The following is a 20,245-nucleotide window of genomic DNA, read 5'->3' as shown; positions in this document are numbered from 1 at the left end:
ATGGTCTGCTATGGAGGATAGATGGGCATCTATTGAGGAGAGACACCAGAGGTACATCGATGTCCCCGTTATGAGGACTGTCAGTACAGAGACGGGTCCTCATGTCATCACTGATGTGCAGCAAGGTGCTCTCCAACCACTTGCTAGCAGTGAAGTGCAGGTGACCCATGAGAGGGATGTTGGTGGTCAACAACAAGGACGTGTGGCTCCTCTACAAGCGCTCACACTACCATGTGACAGTGAAGCCCTTGGTCAGATCCCCAGATTCCTCAGCCAACTGAGATGGCCGTCTCAGCCCCTGCACAGCCATAGGAGGAGCAGGCTGTTGTGGAGCCCTCCCAGGCTCCCAAACCTAGACGACACCTACCAAAGGCATCTAAGCAGGCACAGCATAGAAGTGAGCAAGGTGTCTCTACATCTGCTGAAGCCACAGGGGAAGTACCATGTAGAAGCACACATAAGAGAAAGTTAACACACTGCAGCAGCGGCAGTGTGGACCTGGGAGGAGCAGCGGTGGTAATAAAAGGCGAGCCCGAGGCACAGGTAGGCCCCACAGCAGCAGCAGCGGCAGTGCGGATCTGGGAGGAGCGGCAGCGGCGATAAAAGGCGAGCCTGAGGCACAGGTAGGCCCCACAGCAGCAGCAGCGGCAGTGCGGACCTGGGAGGAGCGGCAGTGGTGATAAAAAGGAGAGCTCGAGGCGCAGGAAGGCCCCACAGCAGCAGCAGCGGCAGTGCGGACCTGGGAGGAGCAGCGGTGGTGATAAAAGGCGAGGCGAGGTGCAGGTAGGCTTTCCAATCTCAGGGCTCCGAGAGCGGGAGAGAGAAGTAAAAAGTAATCGAAGTGTGACGTCACCAGAAAGCAGGTAAGTGATTGGTTGGTGAGTATTTCTCTCTTTCTCGTTTTTCCAAACTTAAATTTTGTGGTTTATAGTTTCTAGGGTCTCTGTTGTGTAGCGGGGACTACTGTTAAACAAGGGCCCTTGAGTATATCATTTAATTGGAGTGTAATTGGTGGGATTGATTTGATTTAATTTAATTTGAATTAATTAAAGGGTAAGTCATGGCAGTACAGCTCGGCGCCATGGTATGCTCCTCCTGCACTATGTGGGAAATCAGGGAAACTTCCTGTGTCCCTGATGACCATGCATGCGGCAAGTGTATCCAGCTGCAGCTACTGACAGACCGCATTGCGGCGCTGGAGCTGCAAGTGGTTACATACTGGAGCATTCGCGATGCTGAGGATGTCGTGGATAGCATGTTTAGGGAGTTTGTCATACCGCAGGTAAAGGCTGCACAGGCAGGAAAAGAATGGGTGACCACCAGGCAGAGTAGTAGGCGCAGGCAGGTAGTGCAGGGGTCCCCTGTGACCATCCCCCTCTCAAACAGATATACCGCTTGGGATATTGGTGAGGGAGATGGCTTATCAGGGGAAGGCAGCAGCAGCCAACTTCCTGGCACCATGGGTGGTTCTGCTGCACAGGACGGGAGGAAAAAGAGTGGGGGAGCTATAGTGATAGGAGATTCTATTGTAAGGACAATAGATAGGCGTTTCTGCGGCTGCAAACGCGACTCCAGGATGGTATGTTGCCTCCCTGGTGCAAGGGTCAAGTATGTCTCGGAGTGGCTACAGAACATTTTGGAAGGGGAGGGTGAACAGCCAGTTGTTCTGGTGCATATAGGTACCAACGATATAGTTAAAAACCGGGATGAGGTTCTAAAAGCTGAATATAGGGAGTTAGGAGGTAAATTAAAAAATAGGACCTCAAAGGGAGTAATCTCAGGATTTCTACCAGTGCCACGTGCTAGTCAGAGTAGAAATAGAATGATATTTCAGATGAATACGTGGCTAGAGGAATGGTGCAAGGGGCAGGGATTCAAATTCCTGGGACATTTGGAACCGGTTCTGGGGGAGGTGGGACCAGTACAAAATGGACGGTTTGCACCTGGGCAGGACTGGGACCGATGTCCTAGGGGGCGTGTTTGCTAGTGCTGTGGGAGAGGGTTTAAACTAAAATAGCAGGGGGTTGGGAACCTGTGCAGGGAGACAGAGGAAAGGGAAACAAGGATAGAAGCAAAAGACAGGAAGGAGAAAAGCAAAAGTGGCAGTCAGAGTAATCAAGTCTTTAAATCTAACATGACCACAATAAATAATTCTAAAAGGTCTAAGAGTGTTAAAAAAACAAGCCTAAATGCTTTGTGTCTTAATGCGAGGAGCATTCGTAATAAGGTGGATGAATTAGCTGCGCAAATAGATGTAAACGGATATAATATGATTGGGATTACAGAAACATGGCTCCAGGGTGGCCAAGGCTGGGAACTCAACATCCAGGGGTATTCAATATTCAGGAAAGACAGGCAAAAAGGAAAAGGAGGTGGGGTAGCATTGCTGGTTAAAGAGGAGATTAACACAATTGTAAGGAAGGATATTAGCTCTGATGATGTAGAATCTGTATAGCTAGAGCTGAGAAATACCAAGCGACAGAAAACGTTAGTGGGAGTGGTATACAGACCCCCAAACAGTAATGCGGAGGTTGGGGATGGCATTAAACGGGAAATTAGAGACGCGTGCAATAAGGGCACAGCAGTTATCATGGGTGACTTTAAACTACATATAGATTGGGCAAACCAAATTAGTAACAATACTGTGGAGGAGGAATTCCTGGAGTGTATACGGGATGGTTTCCTGGACCAATATGTCGAGGAACCAATTAGAGATCAGGCCATCTTAGACTGGGTATTATGTAATGAGAAAGGATTAATTAGCAATCTAGTTGTGTGAGGCCCCTTACATACATAGAAACATAGAAGATAGGAGCAGGAGTAGGCCATTCGGCCCTTCGAGCCTGCTCCGCCTTTCAATGTGATCATGGCTGATCATCCAAATTCAGTACCCTGTTCCTGCCTTTTCTCCATATCCCTTGATCCCTTTAGCCTCAAGAAATATATCCAACTCTTTCTTGAATATATTTAATGAACTAGCCTCCACCGCCCTCTGTGGCAGAGAATTCCACAGGTTCACCACTCTCTGGGTGAAGAAATTCCTCCTCATTTCAGTCCTAAATGGCTTACCCCTTATCCTTAGACTATGACCCCTGGGTCTGGACTCCCCGGCCATCAGAAACATCCTTCCTGCATCTAGTCTGTCCAGACCTGACAGAATTTTATAGGTTTCGATGAGATCCCCTCTCAATCTTCTAAACTCCAGTGAGTATAAGCCCAATCGACACAATCTCTCCTCATACGTCATTCCTGCCATCCCAGGTATCAGCCTGGTGAATCTTCGCTGCATTCCCTCCATGGCAAGAACGTCCTTCCTCAGGTAAGGTGACCAAAACTGCACACAATACTCAAGGTGCGGTCTCACCAAGGCCCTGTACAACTGCAGCAAGACATCCTTGTTCCTGTACTCGAACCCTCTTGCTACGAAGGCCAACATACCATTTGCCTTCTTAACCGCCTGCTGCACCTGCATGCTTACCTTCAGCGACTGGTGCACAAGGACACCCAGGTCTCTTTGCACTTCCCCTTCTCCCAATCTATTGCCATTCAAATAATAATCTGCCTTCCTGTTTTTGCCACCAAAGTGGATAACCTCACATTTATCCATATTATAGTGCATTTGCCATGTTTCTGCCCAATCACCCAACCTGTCCAAATCGTACTGGAGTTTCCCGACATCCTCCTCGCAGCTTTCCCTCCCGCCCAGCTTTGTGTCATCTGCAAATTTGGAGATATTACATCCAATTCCCTCGTCCAGATCATTAATATATATTGTGAACAGCTGGGGTCCTAGGACCGATCCTTGCGGTACCCCACTAGTCACTGCCTGCCACTCAGAAAACGACCCGTTTATTCCAACTCTTTGCTTTCTGTCCACCAACCAGTTCTCTATCCAAGTCAATACCTTGCCCCCAATCCCATGTGCCTTAATTTTGCACGCTAATCTCTTGTGTGGGACCTTATTGAAAGCCTTCTGAAAGTCCAAATACACCACATCCACTGGTTCTCCCTTACCTATTTTACCAGTTACATCCTCAAAAAATTCCAGTAGATTAGTCAAGCATGATTTACCTTTTGTAAATCCATGTTGACTTTGTCCAATCCTGTCACTGCTTTCCAAGTGCTCTGCTATTACATCTTTTATAATAGACTAGCATTTTCCCCACTACCGATGTCAGGCTTACCGGTCTATAATTCCCCGCTTTTTCTCTACCACCTTTTTTGAATAGTGGGGTAACATTAGCTACCCTCCAATCCATGGGTACCGTTCCAGAGTCTATCGAATTGTGGAAGATGACCAGTAATGCATCTACTATCTCTAGGGCCACTTCCTTAATTACCCTGGGATGTAGACCATCAGGCCCTGGGGATTTATCGGCCTTCAGTCCCATCAATTTTCCTAACACCATTTTCCTACAAATACTGATTTCTTTCAGTTCCTCTCTTTCATCAGACCCTATGTTCCCCGGCATCTCTGGGAGGTTATTTGTGTCCTCCTTTGTGAAGACAGAACCAAAGTATGTATTCAGTTGGTCTGTCATTTCCTTGTTTCCCATTATAAATTCCCCTGATTCTGACTGTAAGGGACCTACGCTTGACTTCACTAATCTTTTTCTCTTCACATATCTATAAAAGCTTTTACAGTCAGTTTTTATGTTCCGTGTTAGCTTACTCTCATATTCTATTTTCCCTTTCTTAATTAATCCCTTTGTCCTCCTTTGTTGACTCCTAAACTGCTCCCAATCCTCAGGATTATTGCTTTTTCTAGCCAATTTATATGTCCTCTCCTTGGATCTTATGCTATCCCTAATTTCCCTTGTTAGCCACGGTTGAGTCACCTTTTTTGTTTTATTTTTATGCCAAACTGGGATGAACAAATTCTGCAGCTCATCCATTCGGTCTTTGAATGTTTGCCCTTGGGGCGGAGCGATCATAATATGATCGAATTCTTCATTAAGATGGAGAGTGAAGTATTTGACTCAGAGACTAGGGCCCTGAATTTAAATAAAGGAAACTACGATGGTATGAGGCGCGAGTTGGGTAGGATTAATTGGGGAATGTTACTCAAAGGGTTGATGGTGGATAGGCAATCGCAAACATTTAAAGATCGCATGGATGAACTACAGAATTTGTTCATCCCTGTTTGACATAAACATAAAACAAAAAAGGTGAATCACCCGTGGCTAACAAGGGAAATTAGGGATAGCATAAGATCCAAGGAGAGGACATATAAATTGGCCAGAAAAGCAGTAAACCTGAGGATTGGGAGCAGTTTATGATTCAACAAAGGAGGACAAAAGGATTAATTAAGAGGGGGATAATAGAGTATGAGAGTAAGCTTGCAGGGAACATAAAAACTGACTGTAAAAGCTTCTATAGATATGTGAAGAGAAAAAGATTGGTGAAGTCAAGCGTAGGTCCCTTGCAGTCAGAATCAGGGGAATTTATAATGGGGAACAAATAAATGGCAGACCAATTAAATACATACTTTGGTTCTGTCTTCACAAAGGAGGACACAAATAACCTCCCAGAGATGTCGGGGAACATAGGGTCTAATGAGAGGGAGGAACTGAAAGAAATCAGTATTTGTAGGGAAATGGTGATAGGGAAATTGACGGGATTGAAGGCCGATAAATCCCCAGGGCCTGAAAATCTACATCCTAGGGTACTTAAGGAAGTGGCCCTAGAAATAGTAGATGCATTGCTGCTCATCTTCTGAAATTCTATAGATTCTGGAACAGTTCCCATGGATTGGGGTGTAGCCAATGTTACCCCACTATTCAAAAAAGGTGGTAGAGAGAAAACGGGGAATTATAGACCGGCAAGCCTGACATCAGTAGTGGGGAAAATGCTAGAGTCCATTATGAAAGATGTAATAGCAGAGCACTTGTAAAACAGTGACAGGATCGGACAAAGTCAACATGGATTTACAAAAGGTAAATCGTGCTTGACTAATCTACTGGAATTTTTTGAGGATATAACTGGTAAAATAGATAAGGGAGAACCAGTGGATGTGGTGTATTTGGACTTTCAGAAGGCTTTCGATAAATTCCCGCATAAGAGGTTAGCGTGTAAAGTTAAGGCACACGGGATTGGGGGGCAAGGTACTGACTTGGATAGAGAACTGGTTGGCAGACAGGAAGCAAAGAGTTGGAATAAACGGGTCTTTTTCTGAGTGGCAGGCAGTGACTAGTGGGGTACCGCAGAGATCGGTCCTAGGACCCCAGCTATTCACAATATATATTAATGATCTAGACGAGGGAACTAGATGTAATATCTTCAAGTTTGCAGATGACACAAAGCTAGGTGGGCGTGTTTGCTGTGAGGAGGATGCCGAGAAACTCCAGTATGTTTTGGACAGGTTGGGTGATTGGGCAGATGCATGGCAGATGCAGCATAATGTGGATAAATGCGAGGTTATCCACTTTGGTGGCAAAAACAGGAAGACAGGTTATTAGCTGAACGGCAATAGATTGGGAGAAGGGGATGTGCAACGAGACCTGGGTGTCCTTGTGCACCAGTCACTGAAGGCAAGCATGCAGGTGCAGCAGGCAGTTAAGAAGGCAAATGGTATGTTGGCCTTCGTAGCGAGAGGGTTCGAGTACAGGAACAAGGATGCCTTGCTGCAGTTGTACAGGGCCTTGGTGAGACCACATCTTGAGTTTTGTGTGCAGTTTTGGTCGCCTTATCTGAGGAAGGATGTTCTTGCCATGGAAGGAGTGCAGCGAAGATTCACCAGACTGATACCTGGGATGGCAGGAATGACGTATGAGGAGAGATTGGCTCAATTGGGCTTATACTCGCTGGAGTTTAGAAGAATGAGAGGGGATCTCATTGAAACGTATAAAATTCTAACAGGACTAGACAGACTAAATGCAGGAAGGATGGTCCCAATGGCCGGGGAGTCCAGAACCAGGGGTCACAGTCTAATGATAAGGGGTAAGCCATTTAGGACTGAGATGAGGAGGAATTTCTTTACCCAGAGAGTGGTGAACCTGTGGAATTCTCTACCACAGAAGGCAGTTGAGGCCAATTCATTAAATGTATTCAAGAAGGAGTTAGATATATTTCTTAAGGCTAAAGGGATCAAGGTATATGGGGAGAAGGCAGGGATAGGGTACTGAATGTGGATGATCAGCCATGATCTCATTGAATGGCGGAGCAGGCTCGAGGGGCCGAATGGCCTACTCCTGCTCCTATCTTCTATGTTTCTATGGGCCCGATTTTGTGGATTGTGTGGGAAATGGTCGGATTCCCCGAAAGTGGGATTCTGACCCGAAAAAAAATGGGTCAGCCAGCTGCACGCAATTCTCCCTCAAGCGGCCAATTAATTTCCAGCGTGTGGACAGCCTTGCTAATTGTCCATTTCTAGTCAGAAAGCCCCAGATTATGAACAGCAAGCATTGCTTCCTCTTTTGGCTTCCAAATGAACCATACAGGATGGCAGAGGAGCCTGCAGCAGCTGTGGCCAGTGCCAGACCCCGAGCTGCCTCCAAATTCGACGAAGCTTCACTGCAGGCATTATTGGATGGGGTTAGGGCCCACAGGGAGGTCCTCTTCCCTAGGCCAGGCAGGAAGAGGCCTCCCACTGAGACCAAGGCTGCATGGATGCAGGTGTCAGCAGATGTTAACTCGAATGTGCATGTAACCTTGGCATTACATCTCTAACTCCTTCCTCTACTCCCCCACAGGACCATCCAGAGCCCCCGTCCCCACTGTGGAGGAGGAAGTGGCTGTGCAGCCAAACTCCTGAGAGGAAGCTCCAACCTTTGAGGGCGCAGCGTCAGCAGAAGTAAGCACACCCAGCCCCAGCGCAGACACTCACACCTCGGGGGGACCTTCGGGACATAGAGTAGTGTTGTCACCTGGTGTTTCACAGCTCACAAGTGAGCCTCAGCAGATTCTGGAGACTGGGACAGCAGTGGAGAGTCCTCGTCGGAGGGCGCAGGACTCTGCCAGCTCAGCTTAGCTGCGCTGCATGTCGACCCTCTGCCTTTGGGTCCATCCACAAGAGAAGAGGTGATGGATCTCCATGCACAGATGCAGGAGTCTCTGGCAGGTTTTGTCTCCAGGGTCGCTGCGAGTGTGGAGCAAATGGAGGAGTCCATAGCGACCATGAGCAGAGCCTTTGTGGAGTCATTGGCGCATGAACGCATCACCATGGAAAGGTTGGCAACCTTCATGGAGGAGATAACTGGCCAGGGTATGGAAAACATGGTGAGTGCTCATAAGAGAATGACATCTCTTGAGGAGCGTTGGCCATCTATTGAACAGAGAAACCAGACCTTCATGGAAGCCCTTCTGAGTAGGACTGCCAGTGCAGATACGGGTCCCCATGGCCCCCTAAAGCGCAGCAAGGTGCTCTCAAGCCACTTACAAGCGTTCACCCCTTCTGGCCTGTGCAGCTTCAGGTGAGTGAGCAGCAGCCTGGTGCTCCTGGTGCTCCTCCTGCTGTTCCTGGTTCTGCTGCTGCCACCTCTGCTGCTGGAGATCCTCTAATGGCAAGAAGGGAAGGAAAAAAAGGCGTCCCATGCTTCTGGTAGATGCCTCCGCTGAGGAAGCGGAGTGAGGGTGGCGAGAGGGGCTTCCCAGGAGATCACATTGGAGAAGTGTGTGAGGCTCCAACCTCCCACAGCTGTGCCTAATCCTTGAAGAAGTAGCCCCAAGCCTGCAACAACAAGGTCCTTCAACATACAAATGCTCTCCGATTAAATCGCAGCTTTCCCGAATGAGCTGCAGCTGAGAGCAAGCAAGCCGGCAAGTTCACGCCAGGTTTCATCAGCGGGGTTCCCCGCAGGCGTGTTTAGCATGGGGAACCCTTGAAAATCGCAAGGGCCCCTTAAAATGGCATTAAACATGCCAATAATTGGTGATTAGGGTCCCGACGGCCAGTCCCGCCAGCGGCGGGCGGGACTGATTCGGGTCGCAGAGAAACGGCGGTCCAAAAGTCGGACGGGGCGGGGAATTAGGCGGGGGGGTCGCGACCCCCTATTTCTGCGATTTTAGGCCCCCGCCCGCCTGAAAACCCGCCCGACGGCTAGCAGAAAATCGGGGCCTATGTTTCTATAAATAGTCATAAGGGTAGTCACTTGGGTGTTTTCATCTAATACAAACGTTTGTCATCATGATTATAAATGTATTAAAGAAAAGCGATGGCAAAGATTCAAAGAGTTGGCCTATGAGTGTTCAGAAATGGAAGTTGCACAGTGAGGGGTCAGGACGCCTTTCATCTGTAATGAGATTCAACCAGACATTCATTTCCATGTGGCATCCACATGTGTAAAATTACGTGAATCTGGCATGGTGTATCCCTTGCCTTATGGCCAGCAATGTGCTCGCATGCTGGTGGATTTGACACATCCGCCCCCACAAGGTGTCCCTCATCTGTCGCCTCCTCCTCCGAGGAGGCTGTGCGCTGAGCCACTTGTTCCTCAGGCAGTGCTAAGCCATGCTGCTGTGTGAAGTTGTGCAGGGCACAGCAGACCACGATGATTCTGGAGACCCTGGCTGGTGCGTACTGTAGGGCTCCACCAGATCTGTCCAGGCATCTGAATCGCAATTTGCGTAAGCCGATGGTTTGGTCTATGATGCTTTAGGTGGAAATGTGGCTCACATTGTACCGCTCCTGAGCTTCGTTTGATGGCCTCCTCATTGGTGTCATTAGCCACTTTTTCAGGGGATAGCCCTTGTCTCCAAGTAGCCATCCAGAAAGTTGGGTTGCTGTATTGAAGAGCTGAGGCACAGTAGACTGCCACAGGATGAACGAGTCATGGCAACTGCCAGGGAACTTGGAGCAAACATGCATAATGTTCTTCCTGTGGTTACACACCAGCTGGACGTTAAGGGAGTGGAAGCCCTTGCGGTTGACAAATACAGCTGGGTTATGATGGGGTGTCATAATGGCCACATGTGTGCAGTCTACGGCGCCCTGCACCCTAGGGAAGCCTGTCATATTTGCAAAGCCAATCGCATGTGCGGTAACACTTGCTTCATCCGTGGAGAAGTAGATGTAATTGTGCACCTTTGCAAAGAGGGCATCGGTAACCTGCGTGGTGTAAGTGTGTGCGGCCAACTGGGCGATGCCGCTGATGTCTGCTGATGATCCCTGGAAGGATTTTGAAGCAAAGAAGTTGAGTGCGGTGGTGACTTTTACAGCCACTGGTAAGGAGTGGCCAGCTGCTCCTCTGGGCTTCAGGTCCTGGTGTATGTTAAGTCTGTGTGTTATTGTGAGAATTACTACACAGACCACAAGAGTAAATTCAACAGGTCTTTACTGGTTGGAGGTCGGACTATACTGAATACAATATTATTACACTGTGCTTATATACCGGTGTGGTCACCACCGGTATTACGTATACAGCAGCCAAAGAAAGTAGTACCTTTCTTAAGGTGGATCAGGCTTAAGTTCTCTTAAGGTGGAACAGGTTACATACACCACAATCCTCCCTTTTTAGCTTAACAGTCATATCCCCAAATAAACATAACATATATACATATATAACTTCAGGTATAACAGTTCAAAGGTTCAGTCTCTCAGGAGGCTTTCTGATTCGGCTTGGATAACGCCTTTCAGTGGTCTCTGATTCTTGTTGTTGAGGTGCCTCCTCTAGTTGGTTGCCAATGTATTGGGTGTCATCATCATCAAATACATTCTCGGCCGAGGTAGATGCTTCAGGTTCATGAACGTCTTCCACAGCTGTCTCTGTCACAACCATGGGTTCGACCCTTGCTCTCGACTCTACCAGTTGATCCGCATGACGCCTTATCACATTATGACCAATATCTACGGTGTACATCAGAGGTCCTTGTCTGGCCCGGATTGTTCCGGACTGCCATTTGTCGTTTCCATAGCCCCTTGCCATCACTGGTTGTCCTACGTCGAAAGTTCGAGTGGTCTTGCTGTTAATATGCCGAAACTGTTTGTTTTCCACTTCCCTCCGCACATTTGGTTTTAACAAGTCCAACTTGGACCGCAACCTCCTGTTATAAAACATCATAGCAGGACTTTGGTTAGTCACGGCATGATCGGCGTTTCTATATGACATCAGGAACTTATCGACCTTGTGTTGCAGCGGAATCTGATCATCATTCATGGCCTTAATAGCCTTTTTGAATGTCTGGACAAATCTTTCAGCCAACCCGTTTGTCACCGGATGATATGGGGCAGAGGTATAATGTTTAACTCCATTCTTCTTTAAGAATTGTTGGAATTCTTCCGATACAAACTGTGGTCCGTTGTCCGAACAGATCTGTTCTGGCAATCCGTTCCTTGCGAATATTGTTCTTAACACCGCAATTGTCTTTTCTGAAGTAGTGGTATTCATCTTGATGACTTCTGGCCATTTGGAATGTGCGTCCACCGCGATTAGGAACATGGAGTCCATGAATGGACCAGCAAAGTCAATGTGTACGCGTTGCCATGGGGCTGAAGGCCATTCCCATGGGTGTAGCGGTGCTATCGGAGGTGCATTTTGCACTTTTTTACACCCAGCGCAGCTTTTCGTTAACTCCTCAATCTGTTGGTCAATACCCGGCCACCATACGTAAGCCCTAGCAAGACTTTTCATTTTAACTCCCCCCAGATGACCTTCATGTAGTTCTTTTAAAACTCTTTCCCTTAACTTGGGAGGAATAATCACTCTTGTCCCGTACATCAAAGTACCATGGCAGACGGACAGCTGGTCTCGCCTTGCCGAGAATGCCGGTAACAGAGGATCACCCCGTGTTGGCCATCCTTTCACTGTCACCTCGTAGACTCTGGACAGTGTCGGGTCGTTCCTGGTTTCTCTTTCAATACTTGCGTTGGTGACAGGTAAACACTCGATAATGGTCGAATGAAATAACTCAACAGGGTCAACTTCCGTCGTGTCTTCATCTTCAGGTAGTGGCAGGCGCGACAGGCCATCAGCATTGCCATGCTGTTTCGTACCTTTGAATTCTATCTGATATTGATGTGCCCCTAAGAAAAGAGACCATCTCTGGAGACGCTGTGCTGTCATCACCGAAACACCCTTCTTAGGGTTAAAAATGGACACCAACGGTTGATGGTCCGTCAGAAGTGTGAATTTTTGGCCCTGTAGGTAATGATTAAACTTCTTCACTCCCCATACAAGGCTAAGGGCCTCCCTATCGATCTGCGCATAGTTGCGCTCAGCGGAGGTCAATGATCTGGATGCAAACGCGACTGGCCTTTCCGTGCCATTTGGCAATTTATGTGAGAGTACTGCCCCAATACCATATGGAGAAGCATCACAAGCCAACCGAATAGGCAGTGTCGGGTTGAAGTGAGCCAACACTTCCTCTGAGGTGATCAATTCTTTGCTTTTGCGAAATGCCTTCTTACAGTTTTCGCCCCAGTCCCATGGTACCCCTTTCTGTAAAAGAGCGTTCAACGGATGCAGCACCGTGGATAGATTTGGCAGAAATTTATGGTAGTAGTTAATTAATCCTAGAAACGACCTCAACTGAGAGACATTCTCCGGAGCGGGAGCCTTTACAACTGCCGCTATCTTGTCAGGAGACTTATGAAGCCCCTCCTGGTCAATGACATGACCACAGTACGAGATCCGCTTCTGGAAGAACTCACATTTCTGCCGATTTACCCTAAGTCCATACTCTTTCAGTCTGTTGAGCACCAGTTCCAAGTTAGCGAGATGCTGTTCATCACCATCACCTGTGATCAGAATGTCGTCCAGGTAACATTGTGTGCCTGGAATTCCCTGTAATACCTGCTCCATGGCCCTCTGCCAAATTGCTGGAGCCGATGCCACACCAAAAACCAGCCTATTGTACCGGTACAACCCTCGATGCGTGTTGATCGTGAGGTATTGGCGTGACTCTTCTTCAACCTCCATCTGCAAGTACGCCTGCGCCAGGTCTATCTTGGTGAAGTGTTTCCCGCCAGACAGTGAAGCGAAAATACCCTCAATCCGTGGAAGCGGATACTGCACCGTGTGAAGCACCGGATTAACGGTGATCTTGAAATCTCCACAGATGCGAACCTTCCCTGGATCTCCTGGCTTATTGTTCGCAGGACGTTTCATAACGGGAACAATGGGCGTAGCCCACTCACTCCAATCTACTTTAGACAGTACCCCTGAACGTTCTAGTGCTTCCAGCTCCGCTTCAACCGCAGGTCGTATTGCATAGGGTACTGGTCTGGCTTTAAAAAATTTTGGTTGTGCATGTTCATCAATCTTGATGTTTGCCGTAATTCCTCTCAGTGTTCCCAGTCCCGGCTGGAACACCTCTTTAGCCTCATCCAATATTCTGGACAATCGTTTAGGTTTGACAGCTGTTTCCCCGGAATCTACCGTTAGTGCTTTCAAGGAGTGCCAGTCCATATTCATTTTCCTAATCCACTCCCATCCTAGTAGTGGTGGACCTCCTTCAGGTAGCACATATAAGTCCATTACTTGGCTTCCTTCGCCCTTGTGGACCACTTCTACCTCTATTTTTCCGATGGGGTACACTCTTTGCCCCGTGTACGTTTTCAATATAATCTCCGTATCCTGTATGGGAATATGTTGGAATAACCTTCTGTAATCTTTCTTATTCATGACCGTCAATGCCGATCCAGTGTCCAATTCCATTTTTACTTGGACTCCTGCTATCTTAAGAGTGACCCAAATTGTCTGGAGGTCTGTATCCTTACCAACGTTGTGTATTCTTAAGCTATCCAGTTCATTACTGCTAGCGCCTGAATCTGACTTCTGTTCAGTCAAACTGTTCTTTGTCACCTTGTGTACCTTTGCATATTTTCCTTGCGGTGACTTTTTATTGCTGGTCTTCTTTCCTGACCGGCATACTTTAGCTATGTGGCCAAACCTGCCACACGTTCTGCATTCTTGGTTTTTAAACCAACACTGGTTCTGATCGTGCGTTGTCTTTCCACAACGATAACATTTGACAGAACTCAAACCCAATTTGTTTGTACCGAGTTCCGGTGGCCGTAGCTGCATTACTGCCGTGCCTCTCGCTGCGGCCTCGTGTGCTGCTGCCATAGTGACCGCCTTCTCGAGAGACAGCTCATTCTCCTCGAGCAGTCGCCTTTGTGTATCCTGTTTAAATAAACCACACACAAATCTATCTCGAAGTGCCTCTGTCAGTCCCGTTCCAAACTGACAATATTTTGCTAGCTTACGTAATTCCATCAAATATTCAGCATTGCTTTCATTTTGCCGCTGTCTTCTATCGTAAAATTTAAATCATTCCGCTAGCATCAGTGGCATGGGGCTAAGATGATTTTTTAGGACAGTAACAATCTGTTCGAACGTCTTATCCGCCGGTTCATCTGGTGATAACAGGTGTTTCAATTGCCCGTATGTCTTCGCACCCATTAAGTTTAGTAATGTTAGTGCTTTATCTGTCTCAGGAATTTTATTTGCCTTACAATAGTTTTGTATGCGTTCTACATACATAGCCCAGTCTTCTATATCACTGTCGAAGGCATTAATGTTCCCATGTTTAGGCATCGTAGCAATTTATCGTATTTTTAATGTTATCTAAGATGGCGGCTTCCCGCTCTTGCCGTCGTCCTCCGCCCACAAAATGGCGGTTTTCCCACGCTTGGCGGTCTTCACCCGTCCCCCGACGCTGTCTCTGCTTCACCGCGGCTCTCGCGCCTTCAGTTTCCCCAGACGCTGTGCCTTTAGCCCGAATGCGGCCCTTATCTCCGGTCGCGATCGATGTCCGCGCTGCGCCTCTCGCTCGAAAGCGGCCCGGCCCTTATCTCTGGTCACGATCGACTTCACCGCCATTATTCCTCTGTCTTCCCAGCCCCGTCTGTACAGCCAACGCGGTTGACTTTCTGTCGCGTCGCTGCCCGGCTTACCCACCACGAGGTAGTAGAAGAAGCTGACAGTCGCTGATGGAGGCTTCGAGGTCAGGATGTCTTCTGCACTCCGGTTGCTCGATGCCTGCCGCTCGACGTGTCTTCCCGTAGGTGATGAGGGTGGAAACCTCTCTTTGACGTCCTGTCTGTGGACGAAGTCGCCGTGGAAATTACTGCAGCAGGGTAAGAATCGGACTCGTCGCCACTGTTAAGTCTGTGTGTTATAGTGAGAATTACTACACAAACCACAAGAGTAAATTCAACACGTCTTTACTGGTTGGAGGTCGGACTATACTGAATACAATATTATTACACTGTGCTTATATACCGGTGTGGTCACCACCGGTATTACGTATACAGCAGCCAAAGAAAGTAGTACCTTTCTTAAGGTGGACCAGGCTTAAGTTCTCTTAAGGTGGAACAGGTTACATACACCACAGTGTAGCTTTGTGCAGGTGTCAGCAACTACCTCTCGTGAAAGTCTCAGCCTCCTTTGGCACTACTTCTCACTCATGTTGAGGAAGCTCATCGTCGGCCTGTAAACCCTGTGTTGGGGGTATCTCCTGCGGAGAGGTGCAGCCCTGTGCTGATGCCCTCTGCCCTGTGCATCATCAGGTGGCTGAGGAGAAGGTTGGCGCGCCTGTTGTTGCTGCTGCTGTTGTGCCTGGTTCTGCTGCTGCCGCGGTTGATCTTCCTCCGGTTCTGAGGACCAGGATGAGAGGGTATAAATGGTTTCCATTTCACTGGCATATATCTCAGTTGAGAAAGAGATGTTATAAGCGTCAGTCAATGTGGCCAGAGGATCTTCCAAGGAGGTCACAGTGCATATGGATCTCAGCTTAAACACTCACAAGATCAATAGACCTGCAAAATGTGTTCCAAAACCTCAAAGTACAATGTTCTGGCATCTGAAAGTGAGCAATGTTGCACATCCACTTTTATGCTGCAGGAGCAACTGTCAAAAATTCAGCTACTTGCTGAACCCGGCACAATCAGCTGGCATGTTTGTCGCACGACAGGCAACACTCTGAAAATGTTGTAAAATGGGAAGAGCCAGTTAAAAAAGGGATTATCTAGGCAGTTAACAAGCTGTTAAGAGTCACAGGGGTTGATTTTCTGCCAGCCGTCGGGTGGCTATTCAGGTGGCCGGGGGCCGATAATCACCGAAAAAGCAGGTCGCGACCCCCCCCGCCTGATTCCCCGCCCTGTCCGACTTTCGGACCACCATTTCTCTGTAGTGTATGTGCCTTTAAGAGCCCCCTGTGTACTGTAATACCGGTAATGGCCACTCGGGCTATATAAGCCTGTATATTGTGTTGTATCAGTTAGTTCCCCTCCAGACTTTGTTCAGTAAACACCTGTAAAACCAACTCCTGTCTTCAGTGTCTCTATTAACACACGGACACAACAGTGGCGACGAATTGGAAACGGACTTACCTGCAATTCGGCAGCACCTCAAGGACATCGATTCCTCTGGCGTCCAAAGTTGAAGAAAATCAAGAAAAAGCTGTGGTTTCACCAGCTAGCCAAGCTGGTGGCAGGTACTGCAATAATCCTTCCTGGGCATCAGGCTGGGGCTCCAGCGGCTGGCTCTGCAACTAGGCCAAGCAGCGAAGGCGGAGGCAAGCAGTAACAGACGGGGAGGGAGCACTCGGGAGACGGCCGGCGCTGCGAGCAGGTCGCCGTTCAGACCTAGAGAGAGAGACCGGCGGGAACGAGTCTCCAACTGTAAATAAATAAATAAAAAGAACGGAAACCCGCGGGAAACAGCGTTGTCATCGGCAGCAGCGGTGGGGAAGCGCGGGAAGCGCCATATCTTTTCTGCAGAAAAGAAAGAAAAGTGCGGGAAGCGCCATCTTTTTTCTAGGATGCCTAAGTCTGGCAATATTGATGCTTTTGATAATGAGATAGAGGGTTGGACCACATATGTGGAAAGAGTGGAGGTATATTGCACCGCAAATGGAATAGAAAATGAAAAAAAAGCGTCAGTACTTCTAAATCTAATGGGCGCAAAGACATACGGGCTGCTACAAAACTTAATCACTCCAGCCAAACCAAAGGACAAGAATTTTAAAGAAATTGTTGATACCCTACAGGAGCACTTAAACCCAACACCGCTGCTGATAGCGGAACGATTCAAATTCTTCAAGAGGAATCAACACAAGAATTAAAGTAACGCTGATTACCTCACCAAATTAAGAAAGCTATCAAAGCACTGCCAATTCGGGGCAGGACTAGCAGATTATCTTCGAGACAAATTCGTCTGCGGTCTCCAAAGTGAAGGAACACAGAAAAGGCTGTTTTCTGAAAAAGATTTAACACTGGACAAGGCTTTCAGTATGGCTGTATCATACGAAGGCAGCCGCGAGAGGAGCTGCAGAGATACAACAACAGACACAGGACTTCGGCACCCATGAAATGACACAGGGTTTCGAGAGATGTTATCGCTGTGGCAGATCCACCCATGACCAGAGGGCCTGCTGGTTCAAGGATAAAGCATGCAGGCAATGCGGAAAGATTGGACACATTGCACGGGTATGCCGATCTGGACAAAAAAAATCCACGGACAGGAAAAAAAAAATCAATAAAGAAAAGTACAGGAAGGTACAAATGATGATGGACAGTAGCTCCGAAGACGAGAAGAGCAATAGCGACTCCGAAAACAAGAGACTAAGCTGTCTCAAATTATATAATGTAATTGCCAAAGAAGATTACCAGACCATTTGGGTTACCCTCACGATAGCAGGGTCCCCAGTTAAAATGGAGCCAGATACAGGATCAGCTCTGACCGTCATAAATCGACGGGATTACGAGCGGCTATTTCCGCATATACCTTTAAAAGACACATCCATTATCTTGAAAACATATACGGGGCAGAAAGTATACCCCAAAGGAAAAATAAGGGTGCCTGTTGTATACAACGGCAAGAAAATACAGAAGTTGTATTTATACGTTCTACAAGATGGTGGTCCACCGCTGTTGGGACGTGAATGGATCAGGAAAATACGTTTAGACTGGCACTCCATTCAGGCACTGATGGTGACCAGTAAGGAAAAAAACGAGGATGACGTCATACCTGAACGATTAAAAGACATCTTGGCCAACGCCAAAGAAGTGTTTCAAGAGAAACTAGGAACGTTGAAAGGCATCACCGCCTCAATAAAAGTGGAAGATGCAGCAATTCCCAAGTTTTTAAGGCAAGACCGGTGCCATACGCAATTCGTCCAGCAGTCGAGGCAGAGCTGGAAAATTTGGAAAAGGCAGGTGTATTATCCAAAATAGATTGGAGCGAGTGGGCAACACCCATCGTCCCAGTCATGAAGAAAGCATTGAATAATGATAAATCTGAAGAACAGAGAAAAATTCGCATCTGTAAACCCGGTCCTTCACACGGTACAGTATCCTCTTCCGAGGATAGAAGATATTTTCGCCTCACTATCCAGAGGGAAACGTTTCACCAAAATTGACATGGCACAGGCATATCTACAGATGGAGGTTGAAGAGGCCTCTAAAAAGTATCTCACGATAAATACACACAAAGGTCTGTACCAGTACAATCGACTGGTTTTCGGAGTAGCATCCGCTCCAGCTATCTGGCAAAGAGCTATGGAGCAAGTCCTCCAAGGGATTCCGGGGACTCAATGCTACCTAGACGACATCCTTGTAACAGGAGAAAACGACAACGAGCACCTTGCCAATTTAGAGCAGGTGCTCACTAGGCTGAGAGAACAGGGCCTACGAGCAAATCGCCCCAAGTGCGAATTTTTCCAGAATCAAATATCATATTGTGGCCACATAATTAATAAGGAAGGGTTACATAAGTCACCTGAAAAAATTGAAGCGGTCATAAAAGCCCCAGCACCTGAAAATGTTTCACAATTAAGGTCGTTCCTGGGATTAATAAATTACTATCAGAAATTTTTACCGAACTTATCAACTCTTCTGCACCCTCTTAATGAACTGCTACAAACAGGAGTAATTTGGAAATGGAGCGAAGACTGTAAACGTGCCTTCCATAAATGCAAAGACTGAATCACGTCCAAAGAAGTTTTGGCTCATTACAACCCATCACTGCCAATCAGACTGGCGTGCGATGCATCCCCTTGTGGCGTAGGAGCAGTATTATCGCATAAATTCCCTGATGGCTCGGAACGGCCGATAGCTTTTGCGTTACGCTCATTGAACTCAGCTGAGCGTAACTATGCCCAAATCGACAGGGAAGCACTCAGCCTGGTATGGGGAGTGAAGAAATTCAACCATTACCTACACGGACAAAAATTTACCTTGTTGACTGACCATCAACCCCTCATCTCCATATTCAACCCTAAAAAGGGTGTTCCCATTATGACAGCACAAAGGCTACAGAGATGGTCCCTTTTTCTAGGGGCACACCAATATAACATAGAATACAAAGGATCAAAACAGCATGGGAATGCTGACGGGTTATCGTGCCGACCGTTGCCAACGGTAGAAGAAGCACCTACCGTAGACCCAGTAGAGTTTTTCCACTCTACCATAGTCGAATGTCTACCAGTAACAAATTCTGCCATTGAAAGGGAGACTAGAAATGACCCGACTCTCTCATGAGTCTACGATTTAACAGTGAAGGGATGGCCAGCACATGGCGAACCACTGTTGCCAGCATTCTCGCAAAGAAGAGAACAACTGTCAGTGTGCCGAGGAACCTTGATGTGTGGATCCAGAGTGGTGATTCCACCCAAACTCCAGGATAAAGTTCTAAAGGAGCTTCACAAGGGGTATCTGGGTGGAGTGAAAATGAAGAACCTAGCCAGGGCGTTTGTATGGTGGCCAGGTATCGATGGAGACATCGAAGAAATGACCAAGCGCTGCCTAGGATGCCAGAAGGTCCAATACGCTCCACCACAAGCCCCCTATATCCATGGGAGTGGCCCTCATCTCCCTGGCAAAGGGTACACATCGACTTTGCTGGTCCATTTATGGACTCAATGTTCTTAATCGCGGTTGATGCACACTCCAAGTGGCCGGAGGTAATAAAGATGTCCTCCACCACCACGGAAAAAACCATCACAGTATTAAGGACCATATTTGCCAGGAATGGGCTGCCTGAACAGATCTGTTCTGATAATGGACCGCAATTTGTGTCTGAAGAATTCAGGAAGTTCTTAAAAAACAATGGGGTTAAGCACTACACGTCTGCCCCATACCATCCCGCCACCAATGGATTGGCTGAAAGGTTTGTCCAGACCTTCAAGAAGGCCATAAAGGCCATGGGTAATGAAGACATAAAACTTCAGCACAAGGTGGATAACTTCTTGTTCGCATACAGGAATGCAACACATGTGGTTACAAACCAAACTCCCGCCATGATGTTCTTCAATAGAAGCCTAAGATGCCGGCTGGATTTGATCAAGCCAAACATCAGAAGGGACG

Source organism: Somniosus microcephalus, chromosome 1, assembly GCF_052327205.1.
Source record: "Somniosus microcephalus isolate GS21.2 chromosome 1, FLI_Smic_1.0, whole genome shotgun sequence".
Lineage (NCBI taxonomy): Eukaryota > Metazoa > Chordata > Chondrichthyes > Squaliformes > Somniosidae > Somniosus > Somniosus microcephalus.
Note: the sequence above shows the minus strand (reverse complement) of the source record.